The sequence below is a fragment of the Ursus maritimus genome, unplaced genomic scaffold (assembly GCF_017311325.1).
Source record: "Ursus maritimus isolate PB19 unplaced genomic scaffold, ASM1731132v1 scaffold_20, whole genome shotgun sequence".
NCBI classification, from domain to species: Eukaryota; Metazoa; Chordata; class Mammalia; order Carnivora; family Ursidae; genus Ursus; species Ursus maritimus.
The window spans coordinates 26,621,915-26,647,786 of record NW_024424453.1 but is presented as its reverse complement, the minus strand read 5'-3'; the positions used below and the strand labels follow the sequence as shown (position 1 = coordinate 26,647,786).

The 25,872-nt window shown below is 40.7% G+C and overlaps 1 protein-coding gene and 1 long non-coding RNA gene across 5 annotated transcripts in view; one reads left to right on the top strand and one right to left on the bottom strand.

The window, feature by feature from the left end:
- The window catches only part of LOC103678881, a 28,930-nt gene extending 4,632 nt beyond the window's left edge, over positions 1–24,298 (bottom strand). The window contains exons 1-5 of one of the 2 annotated variants that reach the window (XR_572771.2): positions 24,147–24,298; positions 23,914–24,044; positions 13,772–13,866; positions 11,457–11,593; positions 8,736–8,847 (exon numbers count right to left, since the gene is read on the bottom strand). This is a non-coding gene — a long non-coding RNA (uncharacterized LOC103678881). Of the gene's footprint in view, positions 1–8,735; positions 8,848–9,333; positions 9,782–11,456; positions 11,594–13,771; positions 13,867–23,913; positions 24,045–24,146 lie in introns of those variants that run through there. The other variant, XR_572772.2, reaches the window with a different exon arrangement.
- Positions 24,299–24,311: 13 nt separating this feature from the next.
- PPP2R3A (protein phosphatase 2 regulatory subunit B''alpha) overlaps positions 24,312–25,872 on the top strand; it is a 204,928-nt gene continuing 203,367 nt past the window's right edge. For 2 of the 3 annotated variants that reach the window (XM_040636783.1, XM_040636784.1), the window contains exon 1: positions 24,312–24,500. The gene's annotated coding sequence lies outside the window, so the exon portion shown is untranslated. Of the gene's footprint in view, positions 24,501–24,984; positions 25,081–25,872 lie in introns of all 3 variants that reach the window. The other variant, XM_040636785.1, reaches the window with a different exon arrangement.

Here is a 25,872-nt window from a genome sequence, read left to right as displayed (position 1 = left end):
GAAAAAGAACAAAGGAGGGTGGGGGCTGTCAATGAGAGAAATATTTCATCTAGGCCAGGGAAAAGTCCTGCCTCAAGCCAGAATACTCTGTGTATCTCTTCATTCAACAAATATAAATTGTGCGTCTACCATGTTCCTAGCAAACCCTGTCATCTCTACGTTCAAAATGAATTCCAAATCCTGTACTTCCTGCCATCTTCACAGTAACCATTGATGGAAGAGTCTCCCCAACTAGTCTCCCAGCGTCCACCCCCTCCCCGATACAGTCCATTCTTCACCCACCTGTCAGACTGCTCCTTTTAAAATGTGAGTCAGATCATGATGTACCTCAGCTCAAAACCCTCCATTGACTTCCTACATGTTGGAATAAAACGCCAAATCCCTTTCTTGGGTTGCTAGGCCTATATGATCTCACCCCAGCTCTCTGATCTAAATTCCCACCACTGCCCACATCACTCACTCCACTGTTACTACAGAGGCTTCTCTCCAGCTCCTGGAACAATCCAAGATCACCTTTGCCTCAGGACCTCTGCACATACCTCTCCTACCTGAATAATTTATTCCCAGATATCTGCACGGCTCACTGTGCTCAATGCTTAAATGTTTATGCTTAACTGTCACCTTATTGTGGAAGCTTCCGTGACCACCCTATCTAAAACAGCATCCTTCCATCACTTTCTGTTCCCCTACCCTGAAGAATTTTTCCTTAACCATCTGACAAGTTTTCTGTCTTTCCCCAGTAGAAAATAAACCACGAATTTTACCTGTTTTTGTTTATTGCTATATCCCTGGTTCCTAGAATGTTGCCTGGAACATGATAAATGTTTCAAATATGTTTGCTGAATTAAGGGTGAATACACATAGGTTATGAAATAATTCTGTTCGCTAGAGAGGCATATTGTTTGGTAGCTTGGGACTTTTCTCTGGCCTCAAAGAAATAGCTTTTTGGGACTCTTGATCTCCCTTTGCTTTTTTCCAGTTCTTTTTTTTTTTTTTAATGTATCAGAATATGCAATGGGTCACTAGCATATTTATGATTATCTGGTTTTTTTATTTTTAGTTGCTCACTTCTACATAAGTTGAGTTGTGATGGGTGAGTGAAGGGCAGCCATTCAGCAGGGTCTATAGGCGTATCAGAAAACATAGCTGACATGTCTGGCCTATATGTAAACCATACCAATCTTATACCTTAGTTTACACAACTGGGATATTGCTTTAGATTATTGTCCACCTTCTTCATTGAGGCCTCTTCTCTACCTTTAGTTGTGGAGTTTGTTCTGCCAGTCTTCAGTTGTTGTTTTTTTAATTTGGGGGATATTTAGGATGATTTGATAGTTATCTAGTTGTACTGGTGGGAGGAGGTGAGTCTAGCGTCCTCCTATTCTGTTGCCACCTTCCCCTCCTCCAATCTCCCTTTGCTTGCTCCATGCCCAGCATGGAGCCCAATGCGGGGCTTAAAGTTATGACCCTGAAATCAAGACCTGAACTGAGATCAAGTGTCAGATGCCTAACTGACTGAGCCACCCAGGTGCCTCTCCCTTTGCTTTATGACGGACAAGGTAAGGTATGTGATAAGAAAAGAGGGATTAAGGTAAAACCAATATTTTTAGCAAGAGCAAATGGAAGAATGGAATTTCATTTCTGAGTCAGGGAGGAGCAGATTTGGAGGCTGGGAACTGAAAACCAGCAGTCCATTTTTGAACATATAAAGTTTAAGATGCCTTTTGGATATCCAGTGGAGATGTTCACTAGGCAGGGAGATATAACAGTCTGTAGTTCAGGAGAGAGATCCAGGCAGAGTATAGAAATTTTGCAGCATTCAGAAGGTATTTAAAGTCGTGGAAGTCTGTCAGTCCTCTCGGGGGTAAGCACAGACATGTAAGAGTGGAGTTCTGAAGACTAAACCCTGAGATGCTCCAGCATTAGAATTCAGGGAGATAGGAAAATAGCAGTGGAGGACACAATAAAGGGGAGCAAAGAAAAAAAGTTACCAGTTGAAGAAGGACAGAGGTCTAGGAAGGATTTCTTACATATGAGAAATATTATAGCATTTCTGATGCAATGGAAATGATCCAGTGAAAAGGAAAAAATTAATGATGCTGGAGAGATGAACAATTGCAGGAATGAAATTCTAGAGTAGGGAAGAGGGGCTGGATCCAGTGCAGAGGCAGTTGAGACTGACTTACATAGAAGCACAAAGAGTTCACCTATAAGCAGGAAGAAAGGCAGAGTCTATGCCAGAAGGTATATAGGTGTGATGGTAGAAGCTCTGGAAGTTCTTGTCTGGCTGCTTCTATCTTAGTGAAATAATCGATCAGAGCTATTGTTGGCATGCAGGAATCAAAAGGGTGTCTGATGTTCAAAGAAATATATTTGGTAGAGGTGAGGGAGTGGGACATTTGAAATTGGTTTTTGTTTTGGTTTTTTGGTTTTGGGGGGTTTTTTGTTTGTTTTTGTTTTTGTTTTTGTTTTTGTTTTGTGGGGAGTGCAATTGTTGAAATGACCAGGTTGAGGGTATGGCCATAGGAGTGCTGATTGAGGTGAGAATGGCAACAAGACTACATATGTGACTGGTCTTTCCCAATACAACCGGGGGCTGACAGATGTCTAAGTGACAACATTAGCTAGTTCCCTGAGCAACTTGAGTGTGCCAGACAATCTGTACGTCTCTCTCCTTTAATCCACACGACAACCCTGCAACAACCCGAACAATCAGAGATTGTTATCCTCCAATTGTTTTCACAAATGAAGAAAGTAAGGCTTGTGAGGTTTCATTAACTAGCTCAGGGTAACACAACAATATGGATGCAGGAGTCAGACTTGGCTCTTCTAACCCCAAAGCCAAACTCTTTCCTGTGTCTGTGCCATACCTCTGCAAGTGCTTCACCTGCAAGCTTTAGTCTACAAGCTACAAGAGACTTAGACCAGGAAGCCTTATGGTTCAATTTTTGTTTTATGAGGCTGAGGCAGAAGTCTGATCCAGAGGCTAAATGCTTCAGTCTCATGAGAGAATAAGCCTCTTTTCACTCTTGTAGTTTAGTGTCCCTTTGGGGCATTGAAAACCAACATGAAGAGTCAAGTCTAACAGTCAAGTCTAATAGCCTATTTGGGTTTGTTTAGTTCAGGGGTAACCTTAGTGGACTGTCCCAGCAACTACCTTTGCCTTACTGTAGCAGGATACACTTGGAGAATCCTGTAGCATGGGCCAGGGGACTTCTTGGCCATTTACCTTTTTTTTTTTTTTTTTTTTTTTTTTTTTTTTTTAGATTTTTAAAAATTTATTTACTTGAGAGAGAGAGCACAGAGGAAGAGGGGGAAGCAGATCCCTGCCGAGCAAGAAGCCCGGTGTGGGACTCGATCTCAGGACCTTGGGATCATGACCTGAGCTGAAGGCAGATGCTTAACCCACTGAGCCATCCAGGTTCCCCATGCCATTTACCACATTGTAACCTGTCCTTCATCTAGAAAAATGTGAGGCCTGATACCCTGTCTCTGGTATTCCCAGAGTGTCCTACTGCAAGTCCAGGGTTTTCTATCCCCAGGAAGAAATTTATACAAGTGATAAGGGAAGAAAGTAGAGACATGAAAGTTTTCACAAAATTCATTTCTTGCTTCAGATGGGAGAAATTTGCATACATTCTGCTTTGTAATAGTTCTACTAGAGAGTAGGGGAATCCTACCTCTCGGTGCTCCAAATGAGAAAATTGCAATCAAATATCATTGCTGTTACTCATCTAAACCAGAACCATCCAATAGGAGTTTCTGCAATAAAGGAAATATTCTGTCTGTGCTTTCCAATTTGGTAGCCATTAGTCACATACGGATGTTGAACACTTAAAATGTAGCTAATAAACTGAGGAACAGAATTTTTTATTTTATTTAATTTTAATATATTTAAATTTCAATTTAAGCCATCTGTGGCTAGTGGCTACCATACTGAACTGCACAGATCTAGATTATAAAACAAGAGGCCAAGCCACCTCACCCCTTTGAACACAGTGACCAAGTTTGCCCACAGAACCTTGCCATGAAGACCCTTGCTTCATCCATTGAGAGGAGGGTCTCTACTGCTCACACCTGCTGGACAAAAAACAGAAAGCCCATGTAACCATATTCTATTACTACCACAAATTACTGTAAACTTTGAAGGTTAGAACCCATATTTACTGTCTCACAGTTTCTGTGGGTCAGAAGTCCAGGTACAACGTAGGTCAACAGGGTTCTCTGTTTAGGGTCTCACCAGGCTCAAGTCTAAGAGCGGGTGGGGCTGCTTTCCTTTCTGGAGGCTCCGAAGAAGCATCTGCTTCCAAGTTCATTCAAGTCCTGGGCAAAATTCAGGTTTTTTGCTGTTGTAGGACTGAGGTCTCTGCTTGCTTGCTGATTGTCAGCTAGGAGCCGCCCTTAGCTCCAAAAGGCCTCTCTCTGGTCCTTGCACATGTCCCCCCTAACTCAGATCCAGCAACGGTGCATCAAATCATTCTCATACTCAGAATCTCTCTGCCTTCTTCATCTGCCCTCAGCTTTGAAGGGTTCACGTAACTACACTGGATCCACTCACATAATCTCCCTATTTTATGGTCAATTGATAAGTAACCTTAATTACATCTGCAAAGCCTCTTTTGCCAATTAATATAGCATAAGCACAAGAGTATTATCAGGGAGCAAAAACCTTGGAACCAAAATTCTACCTATCACAACCAGATAGCTGAGAAACCAGTGAGATAATAGCTAGCAATTATTATGTGTTTTCTAGAGTAGAAAATAAAAAGGACTTGTTAGAAAAAAAAAATTTTAAAACAACATCTTTTGAATATTTTCTCTCTCTTAGAATCCTGAGTCATTTGTCTCACTTAATCATTATGAGAAATGGGCTGAGTGGTGGCTATCCCTGATCTCTGTCAAGGATCCCCAGACACTTCAGTTTGCAAGCCTTGGAGGGTCTAACTCTTTAGAATCGCCTCCAGCAGAGGAAACAGAGCTGTTACACCACCTTGAAGGTCCTTTCCCATCACAGCAGAACCTACCAGCAATTTCAAGCCCTCTTTCTGGTTTAGCCAGTGCTCAGTTAGATATTAAGTCCTGATAAGAAGTGGAGGCTGTTAATTAATGAACAAACCTTACATGCAAACTAAGCTACTCAGCTCAAGTTAGCAAATTCCAGTAAGAAATGAAGTGAATGGAAAAATACTTCCTTCTAATTAGGTGAAAAGAAACACTGAGTTTTCAAGTCCAAAACAAAGAGCTGCTTTGTGTTTGTCCTCCTCCTGGAGAGAAGGGAGAAAGATATCTTTGAGCGAGGAATTCAGGGAGAGAGAGAGAAAGAGAGAGAGAGAGCTGGGGGAGCACCAGTCTGTTACCTGAAAGAGAGCAAATGAAGGACAAGCTGCTTCATTTTCCAAGAGTAAGCACCCAGGTCTGGGAAGAACCCATAAGAACTCGCTCAAGGGGCCACAATGTTGAGAACATGTAAGAACCAAGGCCTGGGTGAAGAGGTCACCAGGAGTGCTCAAAGCTGTCTACTTGGTACTTACCCCAGGTATACCAATCTGCTTTCCTTACTTGAGGCTGGCTCATGCTGAAGCACAAAACAACCTTACAGCCATGTTGTCTCACTTTCCAGCTCCAGGCAGAGGCCTCTGGTTGCTGACTAGACCATAGGGTGGACAGCACCTAGCCTCAGACACCACCTGGCACCCACTCCTCAGGGGCTTAGAAATCCCTTATGCTGGAGACCCAGACAGGCTCTCTAGACTAGTTAATGGTGCCTTATGACCTCTCCACCACTAGCATGGTTCATGTCCACCCTGAATGCCAGCCTCTCTTATGGCCTGTCTTTCCCTGGTACTATCACCTCCATCTTCCCCTTGGCTCAGCCTCTTACTTTTCCCTTCCAAAACCCAACCCTTGCTGCTGGCCTTCTGGAGCCCTCATCCATTGATAAACACCCTTCCCTATGACCTAAGAACACACTGGACTCCTTTCTCCTCCTACCTTAACTGAAACATGACCCTTGTTGAAGGACCCTGCCTTTCCTGCAGCCCCCTGGGCTGAGGATGCTTATTCTTCCATTCCACATATGCCCCAGGGCTATGGGAAGAGGGGCTTAGTTACTCTTCTGGCTCCACATTACCGCACCCAAACCCTTATTCTTCATTCAGTTATCAAAACTCTCCACCCTTTGTTGTGCCCATGGTTTTCATCTGTCCTTCTCTTGATCACTCGTTCCACATTCACTGGAGCTCAGTGAAACTCTTCTCCCCAGTCCTGCCAAAGCTGCAGGTGACCTCCATCTCCTTCCCCTTTACCAGCCACTCCTGTGGCTTTGCCCTGAATGCAATCATTACCCACAACTGTTTCAACTCTGCCAACTTAAACTCTAATATCCCATGAAAAACCATTACCAGACCATTTTCTAGTTCTCTCTTTTAAGGAAAACAACTACTTTTTGCCGTCATGTAGAGTGCTAAGCCATGGGTTCCTCGATTTTGTTCTAATCTATTTCCCATCTGCTCTATCTCACCTCCTTAGGTGCTGCTTATTAAACCAGCATTTCACCACTTCCACTGATCCAGCCAGAGAAGGCAACACCTGAGAACAGGCAAGCTTATCTGTAAATGAACACTATAAAAATAATGATCAACGCTCTGTATAAAATAAATATTAATAAAATAACACTTCTAGTGTTCACATTAGCCAGATAATCCTAAGATTATCCTAAGGTGCTGGCTAATATTTAATGACTAACAGGTCTGAACAAAAGCATGTCAGAGGCCTATAGGGAAACTCTACTTGGATTCTGATAGAGCCCCCAGATGCTAACATCACCTCCCAGTCAGATTTTAAGCAATATTGGAGCAGTAGAACTTAGAAGATCCTATCTGGGAACAATTTAAAATTTTATTATCCAATGAGTGTGTTTTCTGTCAGCCCTATCCTAATGCCTTCTCAAAGAATTGTCATAATGTCCTCAAGGGAATTATCTCCATTTCAACCTAACTCTCCATCCACCTTGTATCACTTTTCTTCTTTTACCATAACCTAGAAATATATCTTAACATCAAACTATAAAAAGCCATTTATATCCAACATTCTTGCCAAAATGTATTAATGTTAACCTTCAAATCACATCTCTGCAGGAAGCCTTGGCCATAACAGGTAGGCCTTGCCGTTGGGATGGCAGGCAACTTTGCCTCTTCCTTCTCCGCTTTGAGCCATGGCTCTCTAAAGCTGATACCAAGAATGTTACGAAAACACGACTGTCAGAGTTTGTATCCAATAAAGAGTTAGGCAAATGGTTGCTAGGAGATTGTAAGAAAGAATAGGAATGGAGGGCAAAAAAGCTAGAGATGAGGGAAAAGGGGGACCCAGAGGGGATCAACAACAAAAGACAAAGATCTGAGTCCAATGTAACAGACTCAGCCCAGTTACAGGCCGGGGGTTGAGGGGTCACGGGAAAGAGCCATTCAAAAGAACTGGATCGACAGGGCAAGGGGCTCTGGGTAAATGAGACTCACTGAGGCCTTCTGTTCACTGAGGCACAAGAAGGATAGGAGAACAAGCCCAGCCTCAGGAAACAGGCTGGCAGGATCAAGGTATGAAGCAGGCCCATCCACCTGGCAGACACACAAGGACAAGGCTTTCTACCTGACATCTGTGACCTGGGTACCCAGGCATAAGAGAGCTTGGGAGGAATTACCCTCTCCCTGATGGAAGATGGCCACATGGAGCCTCGCACCTCTGCCTGCAGGTTTAAAAGAACCAAAATGTTGTAAGACAAAAACTATTGATCTGCCAGTCTCCTTTTGAAAGGTGTGGCACTCTGATGATACATTTGGGTAAAGGCTATTAGTTCTTCATTTATTCATGGATCATTTACTGAAAACCTAACACGTGCTAAATGCAGAGCTAAGTGCTGAGGAGACAAGGACAAATATATTCATGTAGAGGTATTCACAGTTACCTCCTGTCCTTCTACCAACACTCCTAGCCCCTGCAAGGAGCTCACATATTAAACTTGTGGAGCCTCGTTGTGGTCATCAGGAGAATGGGTAGAAGAGAAAACTGGAAGACGTCAAGGGAGACCATATGATAAAGAATTGAGCCATAGATGACTGGAGGAGTAGAGAGCAGAGATCTGGAGGAGAGAAGAATGGAGAGACAGAGAAAACATGTGAGAGAGGGCAGAGTTGAGGTGGTGAGAAAATTGGGAGCAGGTGGGTCAATAAATGGACTTGTGGACTTGGGGAGATGGATCATTAAAGGCCAGAATAGCATGGGGAGAGAGAGAGAGATTGTAATTTCTGCCCATGGTCTCTTGGAGACTTTATGAACTTCTTTGTGATTGGAATTGTGTTTTACTCTTGGATGCCACACAATGATAAAACTGCTTACAAGGTGACCCGACTTTTTGGAGATTACAAAATAAGACATGGTCCCTGCCCTCCAGGGGCTCAGAGTCAAACAGGAGAACAGACATTTAACATAAAATAACACAATAAAACCTTGCAAGTGCTGTGTCCTACAGTTACATAGGCATGGGATGGCAAATGAGAGAGAGGCCACCTAGCTCAAGGATAGCCAGATGTTCTCTCCGCTGGAGCTTAGGAGGGGATTTTTTTTTTAGTTCCCAAATCAATGACCAAGAGCAACCTATGCCTCAGTGCTGGACGAGAAGAAGCAAAAAATCCAAATTCCCTCCGCGAACTGATCAGAATTCTATCACCTCCCATGCTCACCGGAGTGTCTGTCAGGCAGTGGCCGGCTTGGACTCACTGAGGGCTTCCTTTTTCCTTTTTTGACTGAGAGCTCCCTGGGCAGGACATATCTTCTTTTCTACTCCAGTATCACCTAACAAAGGAAAACATGTGTAGACTGAGGCGTTAGCATAAGAGAACTCAGTACCAAATCTTGAAAGCATGGAAGGGGAAAACGGATGAATGCTAAATGAAGCCTGAAATTATATAAGTGAAACACAAAGTCAGCCCCAGAGCTGCTGCAATATTATAGCTGAGGTTTGCATTGAGTTCGCTACCCCCAGGCAAAGGAAGGACTTAGAGTTTCCAAGCAGGGCTGAAGCAATCGCTCCGCTGGTTTGTGCCAGCCAAGTGACTCACTCTCAAACCTGTTTAATATGAAACAGCATTAGGAGACTGGATATAGCCTCAGGGAGATCAGCTGCTAACCAGCTCAGATTATAGCTGCAATCCCTCAAACGCGGCCACTTAAAGTGTCTCCACATGTCTTCGGTGGCACACAACACTGTGCAGGGAAGACACTGTCCTTGAAGTAGAAAGATCAACGTTCTGGTTTCCATTCTGTAGCAGTTTGTCATGTGACTTGGGCCAGCCTCATCTGGAAAATGAGGCTGATGCCTTGTCCATAAAATGGGGCGATACCTTCCCTGCCCCCTCCCTGTGGTCGTTTTGAGCACTGAATGAGAAATATGAAAATTAAGTGAGGTGATGAAAATGGCAGAGAGCTGTGTACCAGGTATTACCGTTACACACAGTATCATAAATCTCCTTTTATGTTTTCATTGGTACTACAGGGAATTTCCTTAAATGGCAGAAATGAGGAAATAAACACAACAAGAATTTTGCTTCATACTTTAATATCGCCAGTGTTGAAAGCACCAATTTAGCCAGTTATTGTGGACTTTTGTCATCCAGGCAGTAAATTGGAGTCTTCTCAAGATTAGAGCTCCCCTCGTCAGTGTTATCTGAGGCTGGTGATCCATCAGACCATCTCTGATATTCTTCCAGCAAGAACTTTAAAGAGATCCCTGTTATGGAAATTTATCAAACTATTTCTCCCATTTGCAATTACAGGGACAAGAAAATAAACAAAAGGATCTTTCTTTCTTTGTTTTCTTTGCTTCTTCTTCTTCTCCTCCTCCTCTTTCTTAATTCTTTTTTTCTCTACTCCCATTTCTTTTTTATTTATAATAATATTTTTTATTATATTGTTAGTCACCATACAGTACATCCCTAGTTTTTGATGTAAAGTTCCATGATTCATTACTTGCGTATAACACCAGTGCACCACGCAATACGTGCCCTCCTTACCACCCGTCACCAGCCTATCACATTCCCCCTCTCTACTCCCATTTCTGTCTCCCAAAGGAACTGTGTGATGTGGGTGAGGTGAGTGAAGCACTTGCCTGGGATGAATATTTTCATTGGCTGCTAAAACAACCTCAAAAATCAAGATAAATATATATATACATTTTTTATTTTTTATGTTTTTAAAGATTTTATTTATTTCTTTGAGAGAGAAAGAGAGAGAGCATGGAGCATGAGCAGGGAGTGGGGGAGGCTGAGGGGAGGGGCAGAGGGAGAGAAAAGCAGACTCCCCTGCTGAGTAGGGTTCCCGACCTCGGCTTGATCCCAGGACCCCAAAATCATGACCTGAGGCAAAGGCAGACACTTAACCGCGTAACCAACTGAGCCACCCAGGAGCCCCTATATACACTTTTTAAAAAAGATTTATTTATTCATTTGAGAGAGAAAGAGAGCACATGTGTGTGAGCAGGGCAAGGGGTAGAGGGAATGAGAGAGACAGAGGGAGAGAGAGAGAGACAACTCGAAGCAGACTCCACACAGAGTGCAGAGCCTGAAGCAGGGCTCGATCCCAGGACCCTGAGATCATGACTTGAGCCGAAACCAAGAGTGGGATGCTCATCCGACTAAGCCACCCAGGCACACCAAGATAAATATATCTTAATGAATATTTTTGAAGACAAAATTAATGACAAAAAGCCATGATGAGCAAAATACCAAAATTTTAAATAAAATCAGTGGCAGTGCCATGCCAAGACATATTGAAGCCTGAGGCAAGAGGAAGAAATCAGTAGTACTGATCCCATCTTTATTTAAGATTGGCTTTTTTGTTCATCATGGATTTTTGCCTTAATTTTGATGTATCATAGATAGCAATTTTTTCTTTCCTGGTAATATTTAAAATTATAGTTTGCCTTAGTATGAAGGGCATCTTAAGTTTGGTTAAATGTTTTCCATGTGGTATATGGAGCAAGCATGACTCCTGGCAGTCAAACTCAGCTTGGCTTTGTCTCCCGCCGTTTCCAAACACGAATTCAGTGGAAGTCACCTTCCCTGCTCCTGAACGAAAGCTCTGTGAGTCTTGTGGCTTTTCTGCTCACTCTTAAATAATGGACAAGTCCCACAGTCATTTTAAGTCACACACACAGTCTCGGTTTAGCAATTACAGTGCATAATCCCCTGAGATAATCAAAACTCACAACTTCACTTAGTGGTAAATCTCCCCCTCCATCAGCCCAGGCCTGGCAGCTGGCAGCAGGCAAAGCTTCAAAGAAGGGCCTTCTGCTGTCTGCTCTCTCTACCTGTCTCCCTCGCCCACTTAATACCTGCCGTTTTATTCTCCCCACACCTGGTAAGGACTTGTCAGCAAAGAGAGGAAGGAGATACATTAGTTCTTACCTGACTGGGTGGCTTCACATTCTCTGGGCCAGAAAGACGGTTAACGGGGACCTTCCTCCTTGGGGCATCTCCGTTGGCTCATTAGTGCTTCCTTCTACCTCCAGGTATCTGGAATGTTTGTCCCATTTGGATGGCAGCTACATGGAAAATTCTAAATTTTCTTAATTTTTTTTTTTTTAAAGAACTGTGGGAGAAAATAAGGGGGGAGATTCCTAACTCTACATGAAAATATCCTCTGCTGGATAGAAACCTCTCTCTCTCCCTTTCTCTCTCTCTCTCTCACACACACACACACACTCTCTCTCTCTCTCTCTCTCATTTTACTACCAACCATTCCTGCTCTCCAGGCCTTCATTTTTATCACCTCTATAGACTTATAAAAATAAAAGTTTGTCTAGATGAAGATAAACTTTCTTGCCCTGTCACATGCTAGTTTATTTCTCACTCCTTCTGAATAAACAGAGCAATCTCCCACTGGTTTCTAATTTCTTCAAGAATAAATGGCCCTGGCCAGAATCCAGTCCACTCCCAGTCCCCTGGGAACTTGTCAAGAGAACGAGAACATCTCTGCCCTCGACCTCTACGGCAGAAATCAACAAGAGTCCCAGGGCAAGAAAGGCACTGTAAAAACAGCAGTGCCACCAAAGGCAGAAAACACTTCTTGTACTCAACACTGAGAGTCCCACTATACTGCCTGTCTCCAGGCACTGGAACTGAAGAGAGAAGAATGTTGCAGAGGCTAACCAGTTGTCCCCACTTTAGTAAAATAATTGCCTTCATTGTTTAGCTTCACAATGCTGGGAATATATTGTTTATATCCTGGAGCACTCATTTTCTGTACCAAATCTTTAATATTCTGCTTTATTGATAATTTTTAAATGTGTGGTTCTACTTTGCCTTCAAGAATCTATAGAGGTTGGAACAGGGACACAATGTGAATCCCCACACATTCCAAAGGACCTGCCCTCATTCAGGATGTCTGAAGCAAAACACTTTTCCAACATGACAAGTGTCAGGATCACAAGGAAGAGAAAACAGCTAGCTGTGGGCAGATATTGCAGATAAATCCAAAAAACCAATGCAGATTCCACACCCTTTGTGACTTTGGCTGGTTTTCACAGTTGGGGAGCTGCTTGCAACAGCTGGCTGGGCCTGGGAGGCAGAGCATTGAGTGTGGGAGTAACAGAAGGGGGATGGGCCGAGTGACAGGCATCTGTTCCAGGAGTCAAGTCTGTAGTCACCGATTTCCCTCACTTCCTTCAATCTCCTTCTAATATTCGTCCCAGAGGGATTAATAAAAATGAACAGAAAATGGTAATAGATGAGACAAGTTTTAAAAAATGTGAAAAACGTGAAGAATCTCACAGTACAGAAATGGAATTCCATTACGCCATAAGCTCAGACGGAGGGAAAAAATCGCATCTTTATTTTCACTAACCTGTAACTGAAAATGTAGCATTTCCTTCGATTATAAATGGAGGCAATAAACCACAGCAGTCTTAGTAGTACTGATGACTTTGTCACTAGTAGAATTTATAGGTATTTTCAAAATAATAATCTTTATGGTTGTTGCAAATATCTTGAAATATCATTTTTGTTCACCATTACTGTGAAATTATGATAGTAATTAAATTTGTCATGAGATCTGGATATTTAATCTGTTAACAAAGAAGCATATATAAATGTACTACACATTTGTTTTAATATTTTGATAACTATATTTCAATAATTGGTTTCCTTTGTGAAATAGATTTTAGAACATTATTCTAGGAAGAGATCCATAGGCTTCATCAGACTGCCAAAGGGGTCTATGGATCCCAAAACATCAAGAACTCTTTCATTAGGCGGTTGCAGACTAGTTGGGATGGGGAGGGAGGTGGGTGCAAAATCCTATCAACCCAAATCCAAAAATGTTTGGAAAAGGTTTGGGGGGAAAAGAGGGGTGAGGGGTCAAGATATAACCTTAGGTATATCTAGGGACTATGCAATTCACTAAGTAATGAAACAAGATAAATTCCAGCTGAAAGGCATATATTTAAGGATTCTTTTGGTAAAAAACCCAACTATATAAGAAGGGATCCAATCTGTCAGAGTGTAGTTCGGGAGGAATAATTCTGGATGGTGAACCTAGATCTAGGGCCCAGTGCCCTAACTGCTAAAAAACCTATAAATATATAATAGTCTCACATCTTCTCCAAGTAACTAATGGTAACTCAGTTGGGTAAGCATCCTTTTCATTCTGGGAAGAAATCTAGAAATAAAAATAATAGAGGCTTTCGTAATCAATTTTCACTTAAATTATTAAATTAACTAACCTTCTCCATTCCTTCTATAAAACCTTCCAACTGGTCCTAAGGCACGCTGAATACTTGCAGACAGTAGGCTTCTCTCTAGTACACTGGCACATTCTCTAAACACAATAATAAGAAAATAAACAACTCAATTAAAAATAGGGCAAAACCCACCCAATTATTTTATTTATTTTAAATGTGGGCTCCATGCCCAGCTTGGAGCCCAACACAGGGCTTGAACTCACTACCCTGAGATCAAGGCCTGAGCCAAGATCAAGAGTTGGACACTTCACCAACCGAGCCACCCAGGCGCCCCTAAATCCATCCAGTTATTAAAGTCCACTAGATAGCTATCTCTCTGACAATCCCACATAGTAATCAAAACAGTGTGTTATTGGCAAAGGAAGAGATAAATGAATCAATGGAACCGAGTAGGGAACCCAGAAACGGAGCCATACAAATATGCCCAAATGATTTTTTAAAATAGACTTATTTTTAAGCACAGTTTTTGATTTATAAAAATATTAAACAGATAGCACAAAAAGTTCCCATTTATTGCATCCAGTATCCCTCATTATTAACATCTTATATTAGTATAGTACATCTATTATAATTAAGCAATAAATATTGATACGTTAAAATTAAGAGTCATAGTGTATTCAGATTCCCTTTGTTTTTCGTTTTCATGTCTCCTTAGGCTCCTCTTATCTATGATAACTTCTCAGACTTTCCTTTTTTCGTGACCTTGACAGCTTTGAGGAGTACTAGTCATATACTTTGTAGGATGCCCTGCTTTCGGAATGTGTCTGATGTTTTTCTCATGGTAAAACTGGAGTGATGGGTTATTGGAAGGAAGATTACAGAAGTAACGTGCCATTTTTATCACATCATTTTAAGAGTCAATATTTATCAACATGATTTATGATTTGATGTTGAGCTGGGCTGAGGTAATGTTTGTCAGATTTCGCTATTCTAAAGGTGCTTTCCCCCTATTTTCAGACTACAGTCTTTGGAAGAAAGACACTATGCACAGCCTGCACCTAAGGAGTAGGGATTTATGTTCCTCTCCTTGAGAATAAAGTATCTGCATCAATCATTTGGAATTCTGAGGGGGAGATTTATCTATTCTCTCCTATTTATTAATTGTTCAATCACGTAACTCAGTATAGGTTCATGGATATTTATTTACCTGGACTATAATCTAATTCTACTCCATTTATTTTTTGTTCAAGTTGTTCTAATCTTGGTCATTAGGAGCTCTTCTAGTGGGGTTCTGTGCACATTTGACATAGCCCCATTCGTGTGTTTTTGCTTTTTCTTTAATCACTTCCTTATTTCTGATACTACAAAATGCTCCTGGATCATCTTATATATTTTCTTCCCTAGTTCTAGGATAAACCATTTCTCTAAGGAGCCCTATTCCTTTTACCAGCGAGTGGTATTAGAAACCCCAATCTGGGGATCAAGAGTACTGCTTGCTATTGGATGCCGAACTGATTTTTGACAACCATTCAAAAGCTAGCCAATAGAGGAAGGATAACCATTTCAACAAATGGTTCTATAGCAATTGGACATCCAAAGGCAAAGAAAAGGAAGGAAAGGAAGAAAAGGAAGGAAAGGAAGGAAAGGAAGGAAGGAAGGAAATCAACGTAAACCTAATGTATTTTTGTAAAAAAATTAACTCAAATGAATCATGGCTGTAACGTAAAATGTAAAAATGTAAAACTTTTATAAAAAATAGTAGAAAATCTTCAGGATCTAGGAGTAGGCAAATAGTTCTTTGACTTAACACCAAAACATGATCCATAAAAGGAAAAATTTATAAACTGGACCTTATCAAAATTAGAAACTTTTGCTTTGCAAAAACTGTATTAAGAGAATGAAAACACAAACTAGAGAATGGGAGAAAATACTTGCAAACCACGTATTTGACAAAAGACTAGTATCTAGAATAAATACAGAAATCTCAAACTCTGCCTGAGAAAACAAAGAATCTAATTAGAAAATGGGCCAAAGACATGAACAGACATTTCACCAAAAAGAATATATAGGTGATAAATAAGTACATGAAAAATGTTCAATGTTATTAACCATTAGAGAAATGAAAATTTAAACAACAATGACATATCACTTTCAGATAAATGAAAAATATGTTCACACAAAAACCTGTATACAAATGTTTCTAGTGGCTTTTTTTCATAATGGCCCTGAACTGGAAATAATCTAGATATCCTTCAACAGGTGAATAGTCAAATAAACTGTGGTACACCCATAACATGGGATAGTACTCAGCAATACAAAGGAACAAACTAATGATACACACAACAACTTGGATGAATATCCAGAGAATTGTACAGAGATCAGTGGCTTCCAGGAGCTGGGGTTGGGGGAAAGGTGTGGAGGGATTGAGTACAAAGGAGTAGTACAAGGGAATTTTGAGGGATTATAGAAATATTCTCTACCTTGATCATGGTAGTGGTGGTTGTATGTTTGCAAGTGTTTGTCAAAACTCATTGGACTGTACACTCTACACTCAAAAGGATATATTTTATTGTATGTAAATTATAACTTAATTTTAAAAAACATGAAAGAGGAAGAAGCTTTTTAAAACCAACTTCCACTTAATTTGATTACTAGATTAACCAACATTCCCCATTCCCTCTGTAAAATATACCATTTGATACCCAGGACACTTACAGCTGAGCGCTTACAGCTAGTCCCTCTCTAGTATACTGGTATTTTTTGCTCCCACTAGTTGAGCACAACACATACCAAAAATCAGTTGCATCTGTTTCCAAATCTACAGATGTTAGTTGTGTTTGCTATTATAATTACCTAATATAATTAAATATGACAAAAGACCATGCAATCTAAGTATGGAAAGGAAGGGTTACTGTTCCTATAAAAATTTGGTTATGCTTTAGAAAGACTAGTGAATGGCAACTTACTAAAAAAATTCTTTTCTTTTTTTCGTATTTATTTATTTATTAATTTTAGAGAGAGTGGGGGAGAGAGAGAATCTCAAGCAGATTCCCCACTGAGCACAGAGCCAGACATGAGGCTTCATTTCAGGACTCATGACTTGAGCCAAAAATCCCAAGTTGGATCTTTAAATGACTGAGCCACCCAGGCACTCCTAAAAAAATTCTTTAAAAAAAAAAAGATTTTATTGATTTATTTGAGAGAGAGCAGGAGAGAGAGAGAGCATGAGCAGGGGGGAGAGGTAGAAGGAGAGGGAGAAGCAGGCTCCCCACAGAGGAGGGAGCCTGATGCTGACTGGATCACAGGACCCTGGGGTCATGACCTGAGCTGAAGGCAGACACTTAACCCACTGAGCCACTCAGGTAACCCTAAAAGGATTCTTAAACTGAAAGTTTAAGTTAATGAAAGATTGCAAGAAAATCTAAAAATCTAAAAATCAATCCACATTTACATTGCTTTGCAAGTGGCTTAAGTTTTTGCTCCATTTTAACATAATCCAAACTAAAAATCATGAAGGATGCTAAATGAGAGTGGTTTACGCAACAAAGATGTTTTGGAACTCTAATTAAACAGGCTCATACTCAAAGAAAGGGTATGGAAAATGAAGTATATTTCCACATTCTAAACTAAACATTTGTGTCTTCTAAACATTTAACTGAAAATATTGAACTGTACATGAACTATTACTTATGATTCCTCACTTTTGTTGAATTTACCAGCCAATCTTACAGTCTCTAAATAAGAGTGAAGAAGTGACTCAAACCTAAGATTTAACACCTTTTGTGTTGAGTTCTAGAATAAGTTATTTTTTAATCCCCTTGGCAATTTGGATGTATTTTATTTGACAGGTGGGATACTTGAAATGTTGAATTTAGACTTGTGATTTTAATTTTAAATGTTTAAAGGGATTTAATTGACAGTAGATTGGGGATTTTAATTTGAGACATGTAAAAGTTGAATTGATGATGTTTGTAAACTGTGTTTGAATTTTTCAGAGAATCTGAGGTACTAAGTCTATCACTTCTGAGTTATTAGGTTTGTAAATAGAGTTTAAGTGCTTAGGAATATTGGTTTATTAGAATGACAAGCTTGCTTTTTGAATGTTTGAAGTGCTTTAAAGAATCAAATATATTACGTTTGTAGCTATAGTTTGAAAAATCTAAGAATTTAATCGAGTTAATAATAAATGTTTAGGGAACTTAAACTACCATATTTATAAGCTAATTTTAAGTTATAATTGGATACATTTATAAATAAAACCATAAAGTTTAAAGTTAAAGGTCTAAGAAAAACTAGATTTTTAAACGGAGTACCTTTGATAAATTTGACATTTATTAAACAAAATTAGCTCTACGTGTGTTTGGGTTTTTTTCTTTCAGGATATAAAAGTTTGCCTTGTACATTAAAAAACTCAAATGATGAAATAAAGAGTCAACTTCTCCCACATTCTGGTTCTCACAAAAACTAGCTCATTAACATTCAAACAAAGAAAATCAAACACTTTATACACAGAGTTACCATATGACTCAGCAATTCCACTGCTAGATATATAACCAAGAGATACAAAGGCATATATCCGTACAAAGACTTATATGTGGGTGTTCATAGTAGCCTTATTTGTGACAGCAAAAATGGGAAGCAACCCAGATGGCCATTAGGAGGTAAATGAATAAATGAACTATAGGATGGCCATACAATGGAATATTATTCAGCAATAAAAAGGAATAAAGTACTGATACACACATCAGTACAACATGGATGAACCCTGAAAATGTTATGCCACATATATGAGAGAAACCAGATACAAAAGGCACATGTTATACGATTCTATTTATATGAAATGTCCAGAATACTTATCAATACGGAAAGTAGATCAGTTTGGTTGCCTATGGCCAAGAGTGAGGATGGGTGGAAATGAGAGTGGCTTAACAGTATGGGGTTTCTTTTGGGGTTGATGAAAATGTTCTAAAATTGATTTTGATGATGTTTATACATCTCTGTGAATATACCAAAAACCATCGAATTGTACATTTTAAGTAGGTGAATTATATGGTATGTGAATTAGGCCTTGAAAAAGCTGTTACAGGAAGAAAGGTGGGAAAGAAGGAAGGATGGAAGGAAGGAAAGAGAGAAGGAAAGAGGGAAGGAGTAAACAAAAAGAAAAGAAAGAAAATCAAACACAAACTTCAGACTTTTCAGATTTCCCAGAATAACCACATTACCCCTATGGGGAGACAGTATCTCTGGAGTCTCTTGCACAGATATCCAACAACCTTATTCTGTTGTTGATATCCTGCTTCTTCACATTGCACTCTAATTAAAATCTTGTGGTGCATCTGAGTGAGCCTAGGTCACATATGCTCCCCTAGCTACAAAAGATGCAGGGAAAGTGAGTTCTGGCTTCCATTTGAGAGTCAGGACTCCTAACACAGTAGAGATTCCCCAAATACAGGAAAGCTATATGTAATAGGTGCTGGGAAACTATAAGAATGTGACAGATTGTTCACTACGTTCAGCCACATGTTGAGAGTAAGTTAAAAGGGACAAGATGGGAGGAAGAGACCAGTTAGGTGGCTAGTACATGCCCACAAAGAGACATGGTGATCATCTGAGCTACCCATAACTGAGGAAGCAGTAGTAGAGAGGAGCAACCAGATTTGAGAAACAATTTGAAAGAAAAATCAAAACTTGGAGATTTGCTCCATAAGAGAGATGAGGGAGCAAGAGGTGTTAAGAATTTCTGGCCTAAATAACTGAGTGGATATTGGGATCTTGACCTAAGACAAGAAAGGAACAAGCGATGAGTTAGGGGAGTTAGGGGAAGAAGAAGGGAATACACTGAATTCTAGACATATTATTGGTTTCTAATATAATTCCACTCTGGTCAGGAACCATACTTTGTATGACTTGAATTCTTTTAAACTTACTGAGATTTGTTTTAGGGCACAAAATCTGGTCTATCTCGATAAATATTTTGTGTACTGGAAACTATGTGACTTCTGTTATTGGAAGGAGTGTCCTACAAATGTCAATGAGGTGAAGTTGCTTGATAGTGGTGTTCAAGTCTTCTCTATCTTTGCTGATTTTTGGTCAATTTGTCCTATCAATTATTGGGAGGAAGGTATTGAAATTTACAACTATTGATGGTAGATTTGTCTATTTCTCCTTGCTCCTATTTTTCCTTCATGAATTATTAAATGCATAAACACTTAAAATTGTTATGTCGTCTTGATGAATTGACCCCTTTATAGTATGAAATGACTTTGTTTACTCCTTGTAAATTCTTTATCTGAAATATTTTCTTTTGACTAGTTTTCTTTTATTTGCATAGTAAATCTCTTTCTATTCTTTTGTTTTTAACCTATTTGTGTCTGTGCATTTAAAGTGTACTCCTCTTAAGCAGTATCTTGTGTCATCTTTTTAACCCAGTTTCTGCCTTTTAATTGGGGGTGTTTGGTCCATTTACATTTGCTGAGATTATTGGTATGGTCTGGTTTAAGCCTATCATCTTAATTATTTTCTATATTTCCAATCTCTTCTCTGTGGCTTTTTCTTTTTTTTCCATCTTCTTTTGGGTTAGTTGAATTTTTTGTTTACGTTTTAACTCCTTTGTTGTTTTATTATTGTCTTACTATTTTAGTGGTTGCTTTAAGGTTGATAGTATAAATCTTTAACTTTTCAAAATCTACCTTCGAGTGAAATTATACCACTTCAAGTATAAGTATAGTATAAGAAATTTATAACACTGTACTTTCATTTCTGGCTTTTTTAAAAAAGATTTTATTTATTTATTTGTCAGAGAGACAGAGCGCATGCACAAGCAGGGGGAGTGTCAGGCAGAGGGAGAAGGAGGCTCCCTGTTCAACAGGGAGCCCAATGCAGGACTTGATCCCAAGACCCTGGGATCATGACCTGAGCCGAAGGCAGATGTTTAACCACTGAACCACCCAGGCGCTCCTATTTCTGGCTTTTTTGAACTTTATTGGTCATGTATTTTATTTATTTATGTTATAAACCTCAAAGTTAGGGCTGCCAGATCTAGCAAAGAAAACTATGGGACACCCAAATGTATGTTTCAGATAAATAATGAATAACTTCATAAAATACGTATGTTTCATGCAATATTTAGAGACACTTATACTAAAAAAGTAACATTTATCTAAAATTCAAATTTAACTGGGCATCCTGTATTTTATCTGGCAATCATAACCATAATACATTGTTTTTATTTTGTTTAGTCATTATCTTTTAAAGGGATTTTTACTCTTTAAAATAATACATAATTTAAATTTTTAAGTATGTTTATACATGCAGTTACTATTTACTCTTTTTATTCTTCCTTCTTTTTTGTATACCCATAATTCCATCTGATGTCATTTTCTTTATGCATGGAGGACTTTCTTTAGCATTTATTGTAGTGCAGGTCTGCTATGATGAGTTCTTTTAGCTTTCGTACATCTGAAAAAGTCTTTATTTTGCCTTTGCTTTTAAAAGATACTCTAGATGAGAGTAGAATTCTAAATTGATAGGTGTTTTTGTTTTTCTGGTTACTTTAAAGATGTTGCTCCACTATCTTCTTGCTTACATTGTTTCTAACAAGAGATCTACTGTCATCCTTTCTTTGTTCCTCTTGTATATAACAAGCCTTTTTTTCTCTTTGTTACTGATGTTGAGCAATTCGATTATGATATACCTTCATGTGGCTTTCGTTATGTTTCTTGTGTTTAGGGTATGTTGAAACTCTTAGATCTAGAGTATACAATTTTCATAAATTTTGGAAATTTTTGGTTGGGGGTGGGTGAAATATATGATGGGGACTTAGGAGTTCACTTGTCGTGATGTGCACTGGGTGATTAAAACACAAACTTAAAAAATTTTTCAGAAATTTTTGACCATGATTTATCCAAACATTTTTGGTCCCTATCCCTCTCCTTTGGAGATCCCATTTACATATATATTAGACCACTTGATATTGTCCCAAAGCTCAGTGATGATCGTTTCATTCTTTTAAATCTTTATTCCCCTACATATGTTTCATTTTGGATAATTTCTATTGGTATGACTTAAGTTCACTAATCTTTTCTTTGGCAATGTCTAATTCGCCATTAATCTTATCCAGTGCATTTTTATTCAGACATTATAGTCTTCATCTCTAGAATTACAATTTTTTTTTTTATATCTCTTGTGTCTCTTTAACTTTTTGAACATTTGGGATACAGTTACAGTAACTGTTTTCATGTTCTTGTCTGCCAATTCTAACATCTATGAAAGTTCTGGGTCTGATTTTGAACAATTAACTTTTTATTATGGGCTGTATTTTATTAAATATGATCAAATCTCTAGTTCTATTATCAGTTTATGAGAAGAAAACGGGTAGAGAAACATGTTAACACCACAGGGGTACAATCAGTAAAGTGCAGAATGTGGAGGAACTCCACAGGACAAGCAATCAATATCTTCAACATATAAAGTGCAAGGAAAGAAAAGAATTTAAGAGATTTTGACCAAATGCAATGTGAGGACCTTGTTTGGATCCTGACCTGAAGAAATGAACTATATAAAACATTTATAAGAAAATTGGGAAATTTTTAACACTGATTAGATGTTAAGAAATTGTTAATTTTTAAAGATATTATAATGATTTTGTGGTTATAAAAAATAGACTGTATTGTTCAGAGACACATAGCAAAGTATTTGGGGTAAAATAATATACTGTTTATGATTTGCCTGAAAATAGTCCAAGGAGGGAAAGAAAAAGTGAGGTTCAGATAGAACAAATTGGCCAAGGGATGATAACTATCAAAACTGAGTAACGCATACATAGTAGTTCATTATATTATTCTCTTTACTTTTGTAATATTTGATATTTTTCCATAATTTAAAAAAATCAGATGTTCTGTGTTTGAGAAGACTTGCTCTACCCTCTCCCTACTCCTAATAGAACTAAGTGTGCTCAGGACTGTTCCCCTACTGTCCAAATAAATTAAACACTCATTTATCTCCAAATCTTTCTCCCTAATTGTTATAAACCCTTGAGAGCAAAAATTGTCTTATTAATTTTCTATTCTTTGTATTCCCACCACCAACCACAGAGCCAGGGTGCTCAATAAATGGTAGCAAATTGGCAGCTCTCTCGCCCCAGTTTACCAAAGTGCCCATGACAGAGAGGCTGACTCTATCCTATTAAATCAAATTTCCAGTTAAGTGCTCTGTCCTTTATAAATTCAAGTCATACTGCATATAAATGTATGGCAAAGGAACTAAAGGAGTCCTTATGTAAAAACTAAGGCAATAAAACTGTCAAGACAAACCAGGAATCCAGCAGGGATTGGCAGGGTCAGTAGTACTGAAACCGTTTTATAGTTCACTAAGAACTTCCTCTTCTTACAGGTATGCATCGCACTGTGACCTTTGTAAAGTCCTTCTGTCCTGCCCTGCCTTTCTCACAGTACTGCTCTCAGTCTTAAATATGATACTGTAATGCATTTAAAAGGGTTTATTTTTTTTAACTGGAAAGCAATATAAAGTTTAGAGAGTTATGGCTTCTTCCCAAGGCACCGAGGCAACTCACAGAGCACATCAGTTTAGCTATTGGAAAAATTGACCTTAGATGAAATTTTCAGTAAGCAAAGTCTGTTTCCTTGCAATATAAATATACACACAGCACCTATTCCATGTTGTGCTAGATGCTGGTGACACAGAGTGAGGACAGCCCACTTGCCCAGGACCTCTCCTCATAGAAAACCCAATCCTTGGCTCCTAGGTGCTCCTTACTCATACTGCTCAATCTCCTGATTGACTTATTTATTAAATTATTTATATGCTTATGTATTTATTGATATTTTTAATTAAGAATTTTACAAATACATCCTGAATGGAGGTTCCTAATTCTGGGGAAATATCCATTTGTTCTTGGAGAGGGCATGATAATGAGCAGGTGGCCTTCGACTTCTGTGGTAGTCACCAAGAGGGCAATTTTGGGACGCCGTTCCCAGGCTGTGTCTTCCCTGCTATGGATGAACTTGTGTTTTTACCCACTTTACGTAGAGTTAAATCGGGGGAGTGGTTATAAGGGTGTGTGTCAGAATAATTCATTAAGCTGTGCTTTGGGTTTGTATGGCTTTCTGTAGTCTTAAATTTCACAATAACAGTTAAAAATAAATCTCTTTTCCTTCAAAACTCACACAACATGCTCACAAGGAAACGTGGCACAGGTGCCGGCCACTGGGAGTATCGGGGTGACCAGGAGTGTCCGTCAGTAGCAAGGGCTGCGTGTCCGCCATCTCCCCCCTCAACGGAATCAGCCGGTCGGCTCCTGGAGGGTAAAAGAACTAATGAAGGTAACAATAACAACGATTACAAAATGACAATGGCAATAAAACCACGGTAATAACAAATCCGAGGGAGAGATTCGCACCCGACAGACGATTGTAAGCACCACAAATCGCGTCACCACGGGGCCGCCATACCGAAGACCCCACGGGCGGCGGACACCGCGGCTCTCGCGGCGCCCCTGGCGGCCCCCTTCCAGGCTCCGGCCGGCGGGGTGGGCGGAGCCTGGCGGGCGGGGCGGGGCGGGGCGCCGAGCTCGCGGCGGAGGGTGGGCATGAGGGGGAGGAGGTGACGGGCGGGCGGCTGGGCGGGGCGCGCTCGGGCCTCAGCTCCTTACACGCCGCACTCGTCTCCCAGATCCCGCGCCGCTGGGAGTGCTGGTGGCGAGCGGCGTCCGCGAGCCGAGGCAGCAGCCGGAGGAGGAGCCGCGGGCGCTGAGGTAGGCGCGGGGACGCCCGCCGCGCGGCCTGGAACCCTGGTGCCTCAGGCCCTGCCCGAGGGTGGTGGCGAGGCCGGGGGGCGGCGCGCGGAGGCCCGAGCGGGCGGGGCCGGGGCCTGGGGGCGGGGACCGGCCTGGCCGGCGGGGCTAGAGGGGCCGCGCGGCGCTGGGCCGGCGGGCAGAGCCGTGGGAGTTGGGGTTTGGGGCGGCGCGGGCTCCTGTGCACGCCCAGCTCGCTCCCGGGCCGTGGCAGCCCGGGAGGTGTGGAAACCGCTTGCCCCGGGGGCACCCACGGAGCAAGGAAGGCGGGGGACGGCCTTGTCCCTCCCACTTTTGGGGCTCTCAGGCCAGTTCGCCCTCACAGCCCTCGGGAACTTGTTAACAGGAAAGCTTGGCAGAAAAACAAATGCCAACGTTTTGGAAGAACTGAGAGTCACGTCGTTAGGCGCTGAGGCTTTATTTTCCTTCCCCGCCCCCTGCCCAGCCTCAGCCCGAGTTGGCCAAAGAAGGATGTGTCACCAGCTCGGGGCCTCGGGCGGGATCCCCGGCCTGGCTGAAAGCTGGAGTACCTGAAACAAAGGTAAACGGAGACCGGGCACACCCCGGCCCTGCCGTGCGGCCGCCCTCGAGCCGCCTCGGTGGGTCTCTCCCGCGCCGACCCTGGCCGCCGCCTCGGAGGGGCTTTCTCCCGGGGGAACCTCTCGATGGAAACCAGCTGGCCGGGCTTGGAGTTGATGTTGCATCTGAACTCTGTTGTGCTTACATTATTACCAATCCTCCAACTCTGGTAAAGCTTAAGGAAATTTTACCCAGTTTTAGGGTTCAGCAAATGTAAGGGAGGATAAATTGCCGTTTGTAAATTATAATGTATTTTCTTATTCGGAAATGGTCTGAAAACACGAAATAAAAATTCTTAACACGTAAGCAAAACAGAGTGATTTGTAGTGCCTTCCAAAATCTGAAGAGGTGTTCCTTCTCAGATCATTTAGGTACAAAGCATCCCCCCAAACCTTTGGTGCCAGGCATTTTTCTTTGTTCTTTATTAGTCTCCGGCCTCAGTTTCTTGTAAACAGAGCACCCAGTGCTGAGACCCTAGGAATTGCCATACTAGGTCAGGGCATGTGCATCCTGCTCAGGAGGCAGCAGGCTTGTGTTGTAGTAAAATAACCGTTTTCTTTCTTGGTGATACCATTAAAATTATCTCAGTTTCATTCCTTTCAGAAATATCCATGACTTTTAGTGAAAGCCTTTTAAAAATCTATAGACCCCTCCTAATTTATACATAAATCTGTTCACATTTATTGCATCCAAATGGCTCTCCTATCCTCTCTGACAGAAAAACTTGAGATGCTGTGGTGAAAACTTGGATCTC